This window comes from Leucopleurus acutus (assembly GCF_964270905.1).
Source record: "Leucopleurus acutus genome assembly, chromosome: 2".
In the NCBI taxonomy this organism is placed as follows: domain Eukaryota; kingdom Metazoa; phylum Chordata; class Mammalia; order Artiodactyla; family Delphinidae; genus Leucopleurus; species Leucopleurus acutus.
This window is the reverse complement of record NC_139143.1, coordinates 114,795,908-114,814,327: the sequence shown is the minus strand read 5'-3', so window position 1 is coordinate 114,814,327 and position 18,420 is coordinate 114,795,908. Positions and strand designations below refer to the sequence as shown.

The 18,420-nt window shown below is 42.1% G+C and overlaps 1 protein-coding gene across 3 annotated transcripts in view; it reads left to right on the top strand.

Annotated features, from left to right (window-relative positions):
- Positions 1 to 4,929: 4,929 nt before the first annotated feature.
- The window catches only part of LRRC8B (leucine rich repeat containing 8 VRAC subunit B), a 39,580-nt gene continuing 26,089 nt past the window's right edge, over positions 4,930 to 18,420 (top strand). The window contains exons 1-2 of one of the 3 annotated variants that reach the window (XM_082857731.1): positions 4,930 to 5,041; positions 10,208 to 10,263. The gene's annotated coding sequence lies outside the window, so the exon portion shown is untranslated. Of the gene's footprint in view, positions 5,042 to 9,329; positions 10,264 to 18,420 lie in introns of those variants that run through there. The other 2 variants (XM_082857733.1, XM_082857732.1) reach the window with 2 other exon arrangements.

The window sequence follows — 18,420 nt, the reverse complement described above, 5'->3', positions numbered from 1 at the left end:
TCGGAAAAAGAGACAGCTCACTATGTTTATCCTAAATGGAGACCAGACATTTTTCTGCTCCAGCAGAGGAGCAAATGAAAACCAATGTTTTTGACCACCAGCAGCCATTAACCAAGTTGCAAACATGAAGCACTGATTTAACACCGAGGTGAAAGTAGACTTTTTACCTGAAACACCGATGACACAAGAGCTGGTTCTTTCGAAACTGACCTATTTCTCTCTTAATTCTCTTGCTCAATCCTTTACTTCCCACACCTTCTTCCAGCGAAAATAGGAGCTGGAAGAGATAAGCAGTCTTGGCTGACCGTGATGTTTTCAAAGTCCTCTCTGGGTTGGGCAGACAGGCATGGCTGCAGTTCATTGGCACTGTGAGCCAGAGGTTGCAGGTGTTGTTTTTTTCTTTCTTTTTTAAATCCCTAGTTGATAGTGTGAATGGTCCATTTTCAGTCCATCACTGCAAGGTGGATTTGGAGAAGAACTTTCTGCTCGCGTTATTATCTTCTCACAGTGAGGAGACTACAGCCAGTTTTGTGTTTTGGTCACATATTTCTACCTGGACCCCTGTGCCTTTTAAAAAAATTCTGACTTTGTAGTAGGACTTAAGTGTGAGGGGGTGTGAGTGACCTTGTAACACTTGCCGTTTTGTTTCCTTGGAACCAAGATGGTGTAAATAAGACTCACTTCATGGGTTGTTTTTCTTTGTTTTGTTTTTTGTTTTGTTTTGGGTTTTTTTGCGGTACGCGGGCCTCTCACTGTTGTGGCCTCTCCCGTTGCGGAGCACAGGCTCCGGACGCGCAGGCCCAGCGGCCATGGCTCACGGGCCCAGCCGCTCCGCGGCATGTGGGATCTTCCCGGACCGGGGCACGAACCCGTGTCCCCTGCATTGGCAGGCGGACTCGCAATCGCTGCGCCGCCAGGGAGGCCCCCATGGGTTGTTTTGTTTCAGTTTAGGATAATGCTCCAAGGCCAAAAACATCCTCTTCTAAAATTACTGGCAAAAAAAAAAAAAAAAAGGTTTTCTCTAATGAGTTCCCCTTTACATTTATGTGCACCTTTAATGATTTCAGAATGCTTCCACAGTATTTCTTTTACCACTACTGTCAGCTTAGGGCCAGTATGATTGGCCACGTTTTGAAGTCGAGGACATGGCGGTCTGGACTTGGGCGAGTGGTTTGCTTTAGCCCATGCAGGTGGCGGTGGAGACGGGCCTGGGAATCGTTCCAGTGCATATTTTTCACACCGAGAGCAGAGAAAACCAGCGCCTACCTCTTACCCTCACTTGTGGGGGGAGTGGAGAGTTAGGGGAACAAAAGATATGAAGATAAATAAAAAGTGGGCAGTTTGCAGTTACCTAAAGCAGCTCCAGAACGTCCACAGAGCAACATCTCAGCAGGAGGAGCGATCATGGCTCTATGCTTCCAGAATTGACTGCCCTAGCAATGACCGCTGCTGACCAGGAAGCAGAATAAAACTTCTGTAAAAATGCCTGATCTCTGGGAGCATAGACACCAGTAACATGTAAATGAAAACAGAGCCAGAGGCTTTAAAAATTCCTTCCTCTCACAGCAGTAGTCCAAACTGTATCAGAATCCATGACGCGGGCAGCATGAGCTGAAGTTAAAGGCAGCCATATCCAACTTGTGAGGTTGTGTGCGTGCCCAGGGTGAGCCATGTGGCCATGTGGTTCTTCCTATTCCAGCTGTCCTCAAGTGAGTGATCACAGAATATGTCCAGTCTGCCCAGCCTTTTGCGGTGAGACACTAGCATTCCTGGGAAGGAAATAGCAAGAGCTAATAAAACCACAAGAGAAGCTGGATAGCACTCGTTTCCGTCGTGTTCCAGTGCCAGCTGCTGCCCCCCCACCACCTCCCTGAGACATTGTCCTTATAATGACAAATAACCAAATCAGGAGGTGATGTGTTTTAGAAAGAGCTCTCTGGCTGCAACATGGAAATGGGACGAAGGAAGGGAAGAGAGGAGAATATTTCAGCTGTCTTCCCCAAAGATGAGGCAGCCTCCACCCAAGGCAGTGGTAGCAGGGATGCAAAAGAAGGGAGTAATTTAAGAAAAGAACCAATTGATTTCAGAAAATAGAGGAAAAGAAGGTTTGGGGTTAGGTGCCTGAGCTCTTGATGTTGCTGTCAACCTTCAACATCATTCAGCTCTCGGTGTTAATGTTGCTTCCAGTACTCAGGCACTCAGGAAGAGCAGGTTTGGTGTGGGTGTGAGAAGAAATGGCAGGTTCAGTTTGGGACATGCTGAGTTTGTTTTCTACACATCTCAGTGTATAGCTGGGAAGATAGCGGGGAGATGATTCTGCAGTTTAGGATTAGGGAGCTGGGCTTGTCATATAATTTTGGGGAATCATCTACAGGGAGGTGGTGGATAATTCCTTTATCTTATTTTTTCTTTTTTGTTAAATTTATTTATTTTTGGCTGCGTTGGGTCTTCGTTGCCGCGCATGGGCTTACTCTAGTTGCAGGGAGCGGGGCCTACTCTTCGTTGGGGTGCACAGGATTCTCATTGCAGTGCTTCTCTTGTTGCAGAGCACGGGCTCTAGGTGTGAGGGCTTCAGTAATTGTGGCTTGCGAGCTCTAGAGCGCAGGCTCAGTAGTTGTGGTGCACGGACTTAGTTGCTCCGAGGCATGTGGGATCTTCCCGGACCAGGGCTTGAACCCATGTCCCCTGCATTGCCAGTCAGATTCCTAACCACTGCGCCACCAGGGAAGCCCTGGATAATTCTTAAGAATAGAGGATGTCATCCCAGGAGAGCATGTGCATGAGCAGAGAAGCTACTGGTCAGTGACTGAATCCTGGCGAACCCCGCTGCCTGAGAGATGGTAGTATTAGGACCCTTCCAAGGTTCCCTCTTACCTTTTTCCCTTCAATTAAAATCAATGCTTTCCTCATATGCTTGACCTGATGACCTTCTTTTCTTGCTATGACCCACTTTTACTCTTTTTGGCAAGCCCAATTTATTCATTTCCAATTGCAGATCATTCAGTGTGCTCTCTTTCTAAGGAAACATGCAGCAGCCATCTTCGGGTTAATGCTTTTCCTGGTGCTGTCACCTTCTTCTTTCAAAGCCCTTCTTGATTCTCACCACTCCATAGGAGTTTCTTCAGAGTGGGTCTCCCTTAGCTCCAGCAGCAATTAATCAACTCGCAGGATAGTGGAATGCAGGAAGTGGAGGGTCCAGCTATCATTTGTCTGTCTCTCAAACACGACAAGTGAGGGAAGTCAGGTCAGATGATGTGAGATGACTTGCCCAACACTATACTGTCAGTTAGATGTAAAGTAGAGAGTAGAAATCGGGTCTCCTGACACCTAGTCAGGGTTCTTTCTGTTAGGGTGTGATGCCTCATAGTCGTCTTCTGTGTGCCATGGTGATGGTTACTTTCCTTCATTTAAACATCCTGTTTCATTACTACATTCCCTCATCCTTCTTCAGTATAGCCCTATAGAGAGGCAGAGCAGCTATTGCTATTAAATTGTCTCTCATTTGATATGGATCACTACCTTTATTCACTCGTGCCTTGAATGGACATTTCTACCACACATAATCCAGAGACCAAGGAAGTAACAAGGCAATTCTACAAAAATACGTGTTATTGTGAAAGCGTCAGGGATTGATTGGTTGACTAGTGTAAGTGCCTGATAAGTATGTCTGCTATGACTAAGGTAAAGGATTATGATGTCTCTTCTCTAACCACTTACACACACATACACACACACACACACACACACACACACAATCTCTGTGCCTTACCACCAACCTCTCCCTCACCCCGACTCGCACCCTGTAAGGCTGTCCTAGATGCTTTCTGCTGAATTGACCTCTAAATAAAAGATTAACAAGAGGATCAAATACTTTGCAAATTCATCTCAAGTTATTATCGATTGCTGTAAACATGTGGGTGCTTCGGTGGTTATTTTAGGAGAAAAAAAAGATCTCATGTGTGTGTTTACCTAGCTAGTCACTAGAAGATATTTGAATGTGTTAGCTTCATATATGGCTGTTTATCTAGTATAAAAGAGACCCACACCTTTTCTAGGCAAATTAGTGAGAACATATCTCCCCCACCCAAATCCTTCCAATTAAAGGTAAAAAAAATTGATAGTGAAATATTTAGTATTTATTCTAATAACCTATGAATTATGGACAAAGCAAATTTGACACAGTAAAATAATATTTTTATGTGTTGGTATGTTTTCTAGTATATGGGGGCCCGCTGTATATTTATTTTGTGTAATCCATTTGTGTTCATTTTAAAGCAGTCAGAACAGTCTTCCTGTTTTACATGATAGATTTTTTTTGTGTGGTAAAATATATGTAATATAAAATTTACGATTTTAACCATTTTGAAGTGTACAGTTCTGTGGCATGAAGCACGTTCACATTGTTGTGCATCTGTGATTATAGATTTTAAAACATGGCCTTGGGTGATACTGGCTATATCTGACTTGTCTGCAGCATGAATCTTGATTGGGAAGACAGGCATTGCATCAAAAAGTAGAGGGTACTTGCACAGGTTAACTTTTTAAAAATGTTGCATCACCTTGTATTGTTTTGGCTTCACGATACTTGGTCTTCCCTATGTGTCATATATTAAATAATTGAGGTAAATTACATTTATATTTATATTGCACAACATTTTCTAGTAACTGGAGTCGTGTGATACATTGCAAAACATGGCATGGAAATCTCTAGCTTGGGTGGAAAACCAAACCCCCTAATATCCAGTCTGGTTTCTCTTTACAGGATAATTTAAAGCCAACCTTTAAAGAATTCACTTTAAATAAACCTCCTACTCAGTTAATAAATTGTCATTTTTGAGCATTTACTTTGTACCTCCTGCTATGCTAAACATTAGATATATAGTTATCTCATTTAATTCTTGAAATAACTCCATTATTATCTCTATTTTACAGATGAGAAAATTGATACTTGGTTTACCTAAGATCAAGCAGATGGTAAATGACACAGTCAGAACTTGATCTTAACCATCCTGCTCTACTCCCTTCCTCCTAAGAGTGTCAGGTAAGAACTAAGCCTAACAAAGTAACTAACAGATTGAAAACATGCAATACTTCTTTATTCAGTCATTCAGAAAGAAGGTCCTGTTTAGGTGATGTGGCATAAATTTAGTTTAACCACATTTTAATAGGAAGGCCAGGAAGAAAACCCATGGAAAAGATCATTTAAATACAGATTAAACTTGGGTTATTCCTCTTGTCGTTACAGGGGTGGGTGAATGTTTCTCTGTAAGAGGTTGTGCCAGTAGGATGCACTCCTGTTCACGCTGATCTTCATTACTTAATAGAGGCAAGCAGGATGGAGGGAGCAGTTGTTGATTCTGTTTCACTAGATGGAATACTGAGTAATGAACAGGGAAACTATATAGATCTGATTTTTAGATTGTGCCTTTCAGTTTCTCTAAAAGATATTGTCGGTGTTTTTTTTAAGCGATGTCACATTCTATGTAAAACTCCTTTTAATATAGCTTATTGGAGAGGTGGTGTAGCAGATGGTGTGAATTCTTCTCCTTTGTGAGCTTGAGCCTGAGCAAGCTTCTTAGTTCCTCCCATCCTCACCCTTCCCACCGTTGAGTTGAGGTCATAATATGTACCTCACTAAGTGTACAGTAAAATGGTAGCTTTCCCCTTTCCACCTCCCACCACCTTTCTCCATTCAACAGACAATTACTGAGAACTTCTTGTGTGTTAGCTCCTGGCTTGCACACTGAACTCTTCTAAGAGCTCATAGTGAGAGGCAGGGAAGCATCTGACCAGCTATTTGTGATGCAGTTTAATAGAAACAGTAGAGCACTCACCATTCCCTCGATGCCAAAGAAGCACCAGGTATGAAACAACTTACTTGTTGGGGGTGGGAGGAGGGGGTTGAGTGAGTAGCAGTGTTTATTTCAAACATCTTTTGTGTTTAACGGTCATTCAGTACTTGGTGAACATTAAACTTTTGTGTTTTGTGGTTAGAAATGAGCTTGACGTAAACACTAGTCTGATTTGCAATGCATGGCAATTTGATTTCTGTCGTTGGGTTAGCAATGTGGTAGAGCAGATATAGCATTCCTTATAGTGATCACGATCAGAAGTTACTGGTTTTATGAGACTGAAACCATCCCTGTACCTGAAATATTGTTAGCTTGATAATAGCATACAGGGTTGCAGAACTACGACACTTAGGGAGCATCTCATATGTGGCAGGCCCTGGGTGACAAAGTCCTTACCTTCCCAGAGCCTGTGGTCTTGGGGGAAGGTGGACTGGGCAAGAAATGGGCACAGAACAGCATGGTACACAGTATCCTTGTTGGGTGGTATCTTGACGCTTCTGCCGGTCCCAGCTTTATTCCTGTTGCACTATACTGTTAATTTGTACAAAAGAAGAATTTTGAAATCATAATTTGATATGATATTAAGGTCATTTGAGACTGCTGTGGCATTTATGCGTTGGTCCATCACTGATTCACGTTGACTCACTGTCGTTATAATGTAGCCGGTCAGGCTGGGTTTGGCAGCACTTCTGCATTCAGACCTGTGAGATGTCATGTTTGGTGAGTAAGCTGGCAACTATGAAATTTTCTCCTTTCTTTCTGAAGGGTGAAGGCTTAGCCTCTGCCTCTGAATCTCAGCAGGTGGCAACGCCTGAGGCTCTGTCCCTGTCCCCACTGCTTTGCTTATCACCCTTCCAGGCCCACCGTGTCTGTACAGCAGATGTGTGCACAGGTCTTCCAGAGAGCCAGGCCTGCTCCTCCATACCCTTGGTTCCTAACTGGGTGGGGAAACCTGATCTGGTATTATTGGTTCACTCAATAATTGCTTACTCAATATTCACGATGAGCGCAGGGGCAGGACTGAGACATGGGAGCCCCCTAGGTGGGCTATTAACTTGTCACTCTGGGCAGGCTAACGATTTGATGTCACTTCAGACTGCTATTCTTTAAATATTTGTTCACAACATTTTTTGTGTGTTTTTTTTTTTTTTTTTTTTCGGTACGCGGGCCTCTCACTGTTGTGGCCTCTCCCGTTGCGGAGCACAGGCTCCGGACGCGCAGGCTCAGCGGCCATGGCTCACAGGCCCAGCCGCTCCGCGGCACGTGGGATCTTCCCGGACCGGGGCACGAATCCGTGTCCCCTGCATCGGCAGGCGGACTCTCAACCACTGCGCCACCAGGGAAGCCCCACAACATTTTGAAGAGAAGCCAGGGGCTGTATGAGAGGGAGGAGGGTAGCCAAAGAGCCCCTCTAGTTCCCCCTTCTGCCAGTTCCCAGGATCTCAACTGACCAGAAGTCTCTTTGTCTTTCCTTCCAACCACATTCTGAACAATCCCTGAGAAGAGTCTGGTAGATACTATTTTAGTTTAATTTAGCTAACTTTCCAAAGATGTTTCAACACCCCATTGATGAATTGGTACAGGGAAGCTGCCGTAATATCGAGGCCCTTAACCTAGCCTCGGAAAGAGATGCTGGGATAGATCCTGAGAATATAGGTAAATAAGATTCTGCCCCAGTCCTCAAGGAACTTGAGGCAGTAGCTTATTACATGTCATAAAACAGTGTGAGAGAACTATTGATAAAGTATTCCAGGAAAGCAGATGGAAGAGCAGTGAACGCAGCCTGTGGAGGTCAGCGTGGCTTATGGCGGTGATTCATGGCGTGATCCTAGGGTGGGACCGATGGTGAAGTGAAATGTCCCTCTCTTAAGTAAATCTGGTATTCAGAGTTTGAACCTTTCAAATTGATGAAAATAGGATACTTTAATTTTACGCAACCTAAAGCCTTAATCTTATGGAATTGCACAAGGCAGGTTGAATAAGTGTGACATTGCAGGGATTCTTGCCATATTGATCTGCAAAGATTCTTGACTTCTTGCTAAATCTTAAAAAGAATCTAGGGCTTCCTTGGTGGCGCAGTGGTTGAGAGTCCGCCTGCCGATGCAGGGTACAGGGGTTCGTGCCCCGGTCCGGGAAGATCCCACATGCCGCGGAGTGGCTGGGTCCCTGAGCCATGACCGCTGAGCCTGCGCGTCTGGAGCCTGTGCTCCGCAACGGGAGAGGCCACAACAGCGAGAGGCCCGCGTACCGCAAAAATAAAAATAAAAATAAAAAAGGAATCTATCACTGAAAGACAAATTCTCCCAAATGGAAAGCCTTTCTCAGATTCTAAAATTTTATAGTAGGCCTTTGCTTTTACTACAAAGGAGTTTGTTTTGTCAGTCTCCACTCTCTACACTGACCAGAAGGAAATAAGAGCACCCAGACTTCTCAGTTTTCAAAGTAAAAGCCTTTTGGCCTTTTGTTTTTCTATCAGAAAGCTGATTATCCCCTATTGTTCCTTAATCCACAGTCACTTGGGAGCATTCCCTTCTGTGTCCCTCACTGGGAACCTTCTGAAAGGAGCTCTTATTTGAGAAAGGGAGCTCTCAGTGCTAGGCTTGTCATCTCCAAATCTTCCAGGATATATTTTTTTAGGTTATCTTGGAATTGAATTTTTCAGTGAAAATACACATCTTGTGTCTTGCCCCTGGGGAGAGTAAATGTTTTTCAGAGGGTAGGTAAAGCCGGTTTTATAACACCCATCCAGCATAGCTAGCTGGGGAGCCCACTGATGCTTCCTCAGCAGCTGGGTCTGTCACAAGTACTGTGACAGTCCAAGTCCTGTTTTGATCTTGCCTAATATGGACTGTTTATTTCTATTCTTAGAAGCGTTGCCATTTAGTACTTTCACATTTCATTCTTGCAACTTATACTTTGGTTCACTGCTGGGGAGGAAGAAAGGTGATAATGTTTGCTGTTGTTTCCAAAATTAGTTTGAGTGATTTTAAGCTGGATAAAGAAACTGAGCTACATTTTGTTTTTTTACTTGGCAGCAATGGCTGCACTCTGAGATGACAAGTTGTCATTATGAGAGAGCTTTCATTAAGTTCTGCATTTATATCTTCTCAGCAAAATATTACTCTGGTTTAGGTAAATGTGAAACAGAAAGGAGGAATGAAACTCATTGTTAAAACATGTTGGGAAGCATTCAACCCAATTCAAAGAAATGCACAATAAAGCAACAAGATCCTTTTCATGTGTGGAATTAGCAAAGACTTTTATTTTTTTATTTTTTTGGCGGTATGCGGGCCTCTCACTGCTGTGGCCTCTCCCGTTGCGGAGCACAGGCTCCGGACGCGCAGGCTCAGCGGCCATGGCCCACGGGCCCAGCCGCTCCGCGGCACGTGGGATCCTCCCGGACCGGGGCACGATCCCGCGTCCCCTGCATCGGCAGGCGGACTCCCAACCACTGCGCCACCAGGGAAGCCCAAGACTTTTATTTTTAATGATGATTCCCACATCTGGTGAGAGTCCTACTCATATTGTTTATAGGAGAGAAAATTAGTATAATCCTCTTGGGAAGTAATTTGATGTTATATATCAGAAGCCTTAAACTGTTCATGCTCTTTGATCTATTACTCTTACTTTTGGAGGTCTATGCAAAGGAATTCATATGAACAGAGTTAGAGATGTTTACAGCATTATTAGTAATAAAAAGGGAAAACATAAGGTTCAGTAGGGAAATGATTTTGTAACCTATGACATAGCCATGTATGAACTATTATGCTTCAGAAATGATGTTTCAAGAAACTACAACAACATCGAGAAAGCCTATGAGAAATGATGAGGCAAAAAGAGATCTCAATATCATAACACTGAATTTTATAATGGCATAGTTGTGTAAAACTAGCAGGCCAGCAAAAACAAAATCAAAACTGGAAGGGGAAAACGATCCTAAACATTAAGTTGTTTTTTCCCCATGTTTCCCTATTTTCTGTAAGAAGCGTAGATATTTTCAATGAGTTTTTCTATCTTTTATTTATAAAATGAGTGGTGCCTCATAATGCTTACCTCTTTCTTCATTAAAAATTTAAAGTTCATATTTTATGCCTTGTAAATTGCCATGGTGATGGGATTAAATGTGTAGCTTGTGACAGTGATTTTGTTTCTCTCCCTGGGTTTTAGTTGACACCTTTTGTAAGAGGTCAGAAAGTGATCTCTTTAACAGCAGTGGCTTTTTAAAAATGTTATCTTTTATATGTTTCATAAAGTTATTATAGATGTTTGAAACTTTAGAACCACATAAGTGGATAAATTGTCTTGCAGTCCTATGATGCATAAAATATAACAATATGTTTATGATTTCTCTTTAGGAATTTTTCAAATAGAAACTAATTGCAGAGTTTCCGGTTGACCAGGCATTCATAGGGTAAGATTAATATTCTGAATTGTGAACACATGGTAAAGATAATTACTATTACACTGGTAGCTTGGGGCAAATAAGTACTGAATACTTAGTGTGTAAAAAGACATTACTATTCTTACAGATGTTTTGAGTAAAGTCCTTTTGATGTTTTTAAACCAATTAAACAGAAAATTAAATCTGTATACATTTTGGTAAAATGTCATCTTCCTATCCTTTGTTAGTTTTGTATGTAGGAAAGGGTATGTGTATGTGTTTGATATTTGTCATTTTTTTAACATTAAAGATCTAAGGAATATAATAAATGTCTATGAGAGACTTAGACTCCATGACTCCATGTCTATATTTTTCTGATCTTTGTTTAAGGTAGCATTTTTTTAAATTAATTAATTAATTAATTTGGCTGCATTGGGTCTTCATTGCTGCGCATGGGCTTCCTCTAGTTGCGGCGGGCGGGGGTTACTCTTCGTTGCGGTGCACGCTTCTCATTGCAGTGGCGTCCCTTGTTGCGGAGCATGGGCTCTGGGCTCGTGGGCTTCAGTAGTTGTGGCATGCAGGCTCAGTAGTTGTGGTGCACGGGCTTATTTGCTCCGTGGCATGTGGGATCTTCCCAGACCAGGGCTCGAACCCATGTCCCCTGCATTGGCAGGCGGATTCTTAACCACTGCGCCACTAGGGAAGTCCCTAGGGTAGCATTTTTAATGTATAGAATTGGTTTGCCATGTTTCGGTAATGAAAACATGGCCATGCTTTCCTAGAGTAGGTAAGTCAGAAATAAACAAGTTCTATATCCTGTTGCTTCCTGCAAACATCATTCATCTTTTACAGTTGTGGAAGTTTAATCTTGAATTAGCTCTGTGGCAGAGCTTTTGACTTTGACATGATGAATGATTAATTTGTACACTGTATTAAATTGCATGGCTCTCCAGTGTTGTGAATATGACATATGTCTTAAAGCTGTGTCACCCAGCTCTGAACACATAGTCCAGGTAAAGCAGTGGTGAGGACAGTAGATCTATCCCCTGCCGTATTCTGAACACCATTCTTTTTACAGGTGAAGGTAGATACTTGGACTTCTCGAGTATATCCGCATTTCCCTGCTGATTCATTGAGTTGACTGTGAATTCTTAAAAGCTAGTAACAGATCAGCTACTTTTCTCCTTATGACTCTTCAGTGGCTTTTCCACCACTCCTATACTACTTACTATCCAAACTCTTTATCTTGACTGCAGGCCCTCTGTTACTGTACTTTCCCCAGGCTTCTGCCATTCCGGCCAGGTGTCCTCCCTTCTGATCTGCACGCATCCTAAGCTTCTTGCTTCTTCTCCCTGGAATGATCTTCCCCAGTATCATCATCTGGTAGGCTCCATTTAGATCTGTGTTCTAATGGTTTTCCCTCTAGAGAGGCCTTTCCTCACTCCCCAGTCTGAAGTAGCTATGTATTCTTCATAACATTTCTGATTTTATCATGTGTGTGGATTTGATTTTCTCTCTTTCCTTACTACACAGTAAGGTCCCTGAGAGCAGGGATCTTGTGTCTTGCACATCTCTATTTCCCTAACACTTAGAACTCTGCCTGGCACATAGTAAACATTCTAAATATTTGTTGCATGAACAGACTAAATCCTGACCTTTGTTTGACAAGTACTGCTTTACCATTCTCAGTAATGTTTCACCCATTCTCTTTGGATATTTTGTTTGTGTAGAACCGAATGCACTGCTTTCTTTTGGCCATCATCCCACTCATTTTGGCACTGAAATGACAGTATTAGATGGTGCTGCTAACTCTCAACTATGCATGTCTTCTCTCCACAATAGGATTGTAAATCCCATGAAAGCAGAAACGAGGCCTCATATTTCCTTGGTATGCCTTTGTAGTCCTAACCTCCATAATTGAATGTGTATAAATGTTAACTTTAGAGAAAGGGTTAAGACTAGTGGCTTAATCATACGTTTAAGTCTTTCTAGAATACACTGGTTTGTGTGTCCCAGAGCTAAAAAAAAAATCTCATTTTGATTTATAGTTTTAAAAAATTATAACACAGAAATGTTCTAGACTATTTTTGCAACTTCATGTTCCCAAACCCTGTTTTATTTGGCCTATTATTACTTAGGCTAGGTGACCAGAAGCAATGCTCTCAGCCTCCCAGTTCTTTTCAAATTAGGCAAGGTGGCCTTGAGCCCATGTTCTACCACCCTGTGACCCTAGAGAAGCTGCTTGAACATCTTTGAAATTTAGTTTCCTTATTTGTGAAGAGTTAGACTCTGATCTCTGCGGTTTCTTCTTGGGTTAAATAGTCCATATGATTCTGCTCCTGTGAAAGGTAGGTCACCTATGGAAGAATCACTGTAGAAGCAAATGGGCTGATGATCAGTGCTGTCAGCTAGTCATTTGAAAGGAGAGCATGTGTGATGCCCCAGGGACTGCACAGGGACTGGGTTTGGCTCGACTTTATGGCTTGCGACTCTGGGGTGATGGGAGGGGGTCAGGAAAACGGTTTTATAAACAATGAAGATGGCGGAGAAGGGTTTGAGATTGCTGTCTGTTTACACATTCTAGGAATTATGTAGCCACTGGTGGCTTATGCTCTAATGTTAATATTACAGTAATGGGACTGCAGCTTCTCTTCATTTTAAATGTATTCTAGATAATTTGGTAGCTTACTTAAAGCATCAAAGAATTGAGAGGTCTTTTTCTAAAAACACAATTACCATCTAAATTAAATGCATGATGTATTTCATAACCATCAGAAACAAGGAATAGTGAAACAATGTTCCTTAAAGTTCAACAACTCCGATTTAATTAGGATTTCTAGAGTTGTTCACATGCTCTTAATTGTCGTATTCAGTAACTTTCTCCTGGGACTTCAGATGATATGGGTAATTTTTCTAATATTTAGCATAGTATTTGATTGTTTCACAGATCCATTTCCACTCTACGGCTTTGTGTTAGAAGCTGCAGAATGATAGTTACATCACTATTCTCCTTTGGTTTCTCTGTTTTGACTATGATGTCAAACCCTTTGACTTCTGTGCTCCAGAAACACTGTGCTGCTTTTTCACCTCACTGACCCTGCTATTCCATCCCCCTTTACTGTTCCTTGTCTGATAGTCCTTCCTCATCTGATATGTTATAAAGGGGAGAGAGATTCTATTCTTCACTCACTCAATGCTTTCAAAGAATTAATTCATTTCTGTGGCACCATCTACTAGTTAAATGCTCTCAACTTCCTATAGTGGATTAAAGATGGCTGCAAATACTTTGTGATTTTTCCCATCAAGAGATGGAGTCTATTTCCCTTCCTTTTGAATCTGGGCTGGATCCGTTTCCTTTTCTCCCCATCAAAAGGAAGAAATGGTGTGGAGTAATTTCTAAGGCTGGACCTTGAGGAGATTTGTAGCTTCTGCTTTTGTGTGCTTGTAACGTTCCTACTTAGAACTTAGTCACCTTGCTCTGAGGCAGCCTAAACAGCCATGTGGAGGAGTGGCAAAGCCCCTGGTCATTAGCTCAAGCTGAGCTCCAGACCAGCAGCCAGCCAAAATGCCAGCCCTGTGACTGAGGCATTTTGGACCTTCCAGCCATCACAGCGTTCCAGCCAACACCATGTGAAACAGAACTGCCTCATCATCCCACAGATTCATCAGAAATGATGAATGGTTATTTCAGCTGCTAAGTTTGGGGATGGTTTGTTACATAGCAGTAAGGAACCAAAACAAAAATTGGTACCTAGAAGGAAGGTGTTGCCACAAGAAAACATCTGGCATTGGCTTTGAGACCAGGTAGCAGTGAAACTGAAGGGGAAGTAAGAAGATTATTGGACTTCCCTGGTGGCGCAGTGGTTAAGAATCCACCTGCCAATGCAGGGAACACGGGTTCGAGCCCTGGTCTGGGATGATCCCACATGCCGTGGAGCAACTAAGCCCGTGCGCCACAACTACTGAGCCTATGCTCTAGAGCCCGTGAGCCACAACTACTGAGCCCGCGTGCCACAACTACTGAAGCCCGTGTGCCTAGAGCCTGTGCTCCAAAACAAAGAGAAGCCACTGCAATGAGAAGCCTGTGCACTGCAATGAAGAGTAGCCCCCACTCACCGCAACTAGAGAAAGGCTGCACGCAGCAATGAAGACCCAACGCAGCCATAAATAAATAAATAAATAAAAGTTTTAAAAAAAGAAGATTCTTAATGGTGGCTCGAAGAGCAGTGAGGAAATTGCTATTGGAGGATATAAAACGGTACCTTTGTTATGTATTGACAAAAAAATTAACAAGATTGACACAGTAACATGGAAGATAAAAAATGAACCTAACTGATTTGTGGATCTAGCTTAGATTTCCCAGCAGAATATTGGAAGTACCAGTTGACTTTTTTAAACCACTTATGACCAAAGTATTGTAAGAGAGAGATTAATTATAGAAGAAACGGTTCAGATTTTAAGTAGACTTTAGAGGACATATTTCCAATCCAGAATTTTCTGGGGTCGTGAATAAAACTGTTTCTTTCAAAGTAAGAAATGGCCTCAGGTTGAAAGATCAGATCCAGAGTAGCACTAGTGCAGTAAAACTTGGTCTTAAGGTGCAAATAAAAGCCAGGGCACAGGTATAGGACCCTGTATTAAGACTTCAAAAAGATGTAAGGCAGTGCGTCTTCTCAACTAGATAGAAAGGCTTCTAAGAATCTTAAGGGTGTTTTCCCATAGCATCCTGGACATGATTTAGATGACAGGATCCTAGACTTCAAGCCTGAACTTGATGCTGTAGCAGAATGAAACTTCTGGGGGACTTGGCAGAGGGTGAGGCTTTCATGTGGGAGGAATGTAAATCATTTGTGGGCAGAGAGTAGACTGCAGTGGATTAAGCACGGCTGCACATTCTTTGCCACTTTTCCCACTGAGAGGAGGCATTTGCATCCTTGAATCTGGGCTGGTACCTGACTCCTCTGACCAATAGAATATAGTGGACATGACACCGTGTAGCTTTGAGAGCTATCCCATAAAAGAACTGCAGGTTTTACCTCTTTGCTTGGAATGCACTATTTTAGAACCCAGCCACCAAGCTATGCGAGGACTCTCAAACAGCCACAAGAAGTCTCACACAAAGTACCAGCCAGCAGTCAGCACCAACTACCAACCTGATGAATGAGGACATTTTGGACCTTCCAGCCATCTTTGTGCCAGCCAACACCAGGAAATAAAAGAACCACCCACAGAATCACAAGAAATAAAACTATTTTAAGCTATTAAGGTTTGGAATATGCAGAATAGTTAGCCAAATCCTTCCCATCTATATGCTTCCAAGTTCTAGCCTCTCTGTGGAAAGGCTTAATCACCTTAGATACACCCTGCCTAACATGTGAACGTAATATTCTTCGGCCTTCTGCATTTTTGTACATTCCGTTATTTATTGTACAAATACTTACTGTACACTATGTGCTATAAACTGTGGAAGATCCTATAATACCACAAGATCAGAATCGGAATCCTTTGACCCCGTTTCTCCATGGACCTCTCTTAGGACATTTGATGTTGCTAAGTGGCATTGAATTTTCATTTACAGTGACTATTTCATTCACTGCCTTCTTTTCAAATATATTACAAAAGTTTTCCATATTATTTCTGGCCCATGTGATTGAAATAGCCTTTCAAGCCCCTTGTTTCTAATCCTTCTCCTCAAATCCATCCTGCAAATCTCTCTAGCTCAGTGACTAAGTATTCCCCCACCTTACACCTGAATCTCTGAAGGTTCCTGTAGTTGATGGTAGCTGTTACTTTGTAGTTTGTGGGGAGCACTCTAGACATCTGAAACTTCAGGAAGACTTAAAAGGTAGGCATTTTCCCGAGATAGTTCATTGCCAATCTATCTTGTGAGCTTTCTCCTCCTGGGAGATTTGAAAAAAAAAAAAAAAATTGCTGGCCTCACCTAGACCAACTAAAGTGTTCTTTAAGAGTGGCCCTGGGTTTAAGTTTCTTATAAAAGTACCCCAGGTGATTCTAATGTGAAGCCAAAGTTGAGAACCACTGTCTTAGATTTGTGATTCTCAAAAAGTGGTCTCTGCACCAGCAACATCAACTAGGAATTTGTTAGAAATACACATTCTTGCGGCCTAATGCAGACCTAATGAATCAGAAACTCCGAGGGTGGGACCTATCACATTGTGATTTCATAAGCTCTCCAGTGATTTATGAACATTGATGTTAGAGAAACACTTTACTAGATGAATCCTAGTTCCCTTCTAGATCTCAAAACTAGTGTCTGGCTAGTGATCATTTAAGTGCTTGAAAAATGCTAAGTGATTGTCATCAGTTCTCTGAAGAGTGGTTCAGGGGGTTATTTATAATAGTATAAAGCAAAGGAGCAAATTACTCCTGGACACTGACGCATCGTTTCTCAGAGAGAGAACTCAAAGAGCTCGGTGCTTTGTGACCACCTAGAGGGGTGGGATGGGGAGGGTGGGAGGGAGACGCAAGAGGGAGGAGATATGGAGATATATGTATATGTATAGCTGATTTATTTTGTTATAAAGCAGAAACTAAGACACCATTGTAAAGCAATTATACTCCAATAAAGATGTTAAACAAAAAAAAGAAAGACAAAAAAATTGCAGTTAGATATATGTTAGAACCAAGAAACATCTTTTTTTTTCAATAAATTTATTTATTTTTATTTATTTAATTTTGGCTGCATTGGGTCTTTTGTTGCTGCGTGCGGGCTTTCTCTAGTTGCGGCGAGCAGGGGCTACTCTTTGTTGTGGTGCACGGGCTTCTCATTGCAGTGGCTTCTCTTGTTGCAGAGCATGGGCTCTAGGCACATGGGCGTCAGTAGCTGTGGCACGCGGGCTCAGTATTTGTGGCTCGTGGGCTCTAGAGCACAGGCTCAGTAGTTGTGGTGCACGGGCTTAGTTGCTCTGCGTCATGTGGGTTCTTCCCGGACCAGGGCTCGAATCTGTGTCCTCTGCATTGGCAGGTGGATTCTTAACCACTACGCCACCAGGGAAGCCCAGACCCAAGAAACATCTTGATGAGAAGTAGGACTAAGCATTTTGAAAGGATGTAAGGCGATTTTAAAATCAATTTTCAGTGAGAGTAGTATAGAGAAACCCCATTCTGTATTGTTTGGCTGTGTCCCTGCCTGGGGCCAGAGACAGAGAGCTTTGAAGTAGCATCCAGTTCTCATCATACAATGACTCTAAATACCATCTGATCATCATTTGTTTATTTTTTCACTGGTTGTTTTGGAAATGCTTTCAAAGTAAAACAAGGACTAGTGGGAAGTAAAGACTGGCTAACTTGAGTGTTGTTGTTCCAGTCTTAGAGACTTTGGGGTGAGATTGTCAGATGAATTCATGTGCTTTGAAAAGCTTTTATGATTTTTTTTAACGAGGTTTAAAAGCTAAAGGAATGGGATTAGGACCATAAAATCCTTTACTTTTAACATTGTTTCTTTGAACTGATTTAGTGCATTTGTATATTAGAAATAGAGATCTGATTTGGATTGGATCCTCATTGTTTGCAAAAATATGGTCTGGAAAAAATTTCCTGGACACACAAACAGTATTAAATTTTGTAACGACAAAGGGCAGCTATGCTCTAACTCTCCAGTTAAGCACTTCAATTAGAAAAATTAACATCATTTAACATATAGGAATGCTTGAGACTTTTCATACATCATTAAATCCAGATGCTATATATTTATATAAAGTCTTAAATTGTTCAGTGGAAAATGTTCAGTAGAAAAAGTCTAGCTGAGAAAGCAGATTATATAGTATGTAAATGGAGACATTGTGGAAAGCTATATCCTTTGTATCCTTGTCTTTCAAAGATTAAAATGGAACCCAGTTATAATGCAGATGTTGGGGTAAGTTGATGTCTTAGTCCCTTCAGGCTGCTATAGCAAACTACCACAGATTGGATAACTTAAACAACAAACATTTATTTCTCACAGTTTCTGGAGGCTGGGAAGTCTAAGATCATGGCACCAGCAGATTATGTCTGATGAGAACTCACTTCCTAGTTCACAGATGGCCACGTTCTTGCTGTTTCCTCACATAGTGGAAGGGGCAGGAGAGCTCTCTGGGGTCCCCTTTATAAGGGCACTAATCCCATTCACGAGGGCTCCACCCTCATGACCTAATCACCTCCCAAGGCCCCACCTCCTCATACTATGAC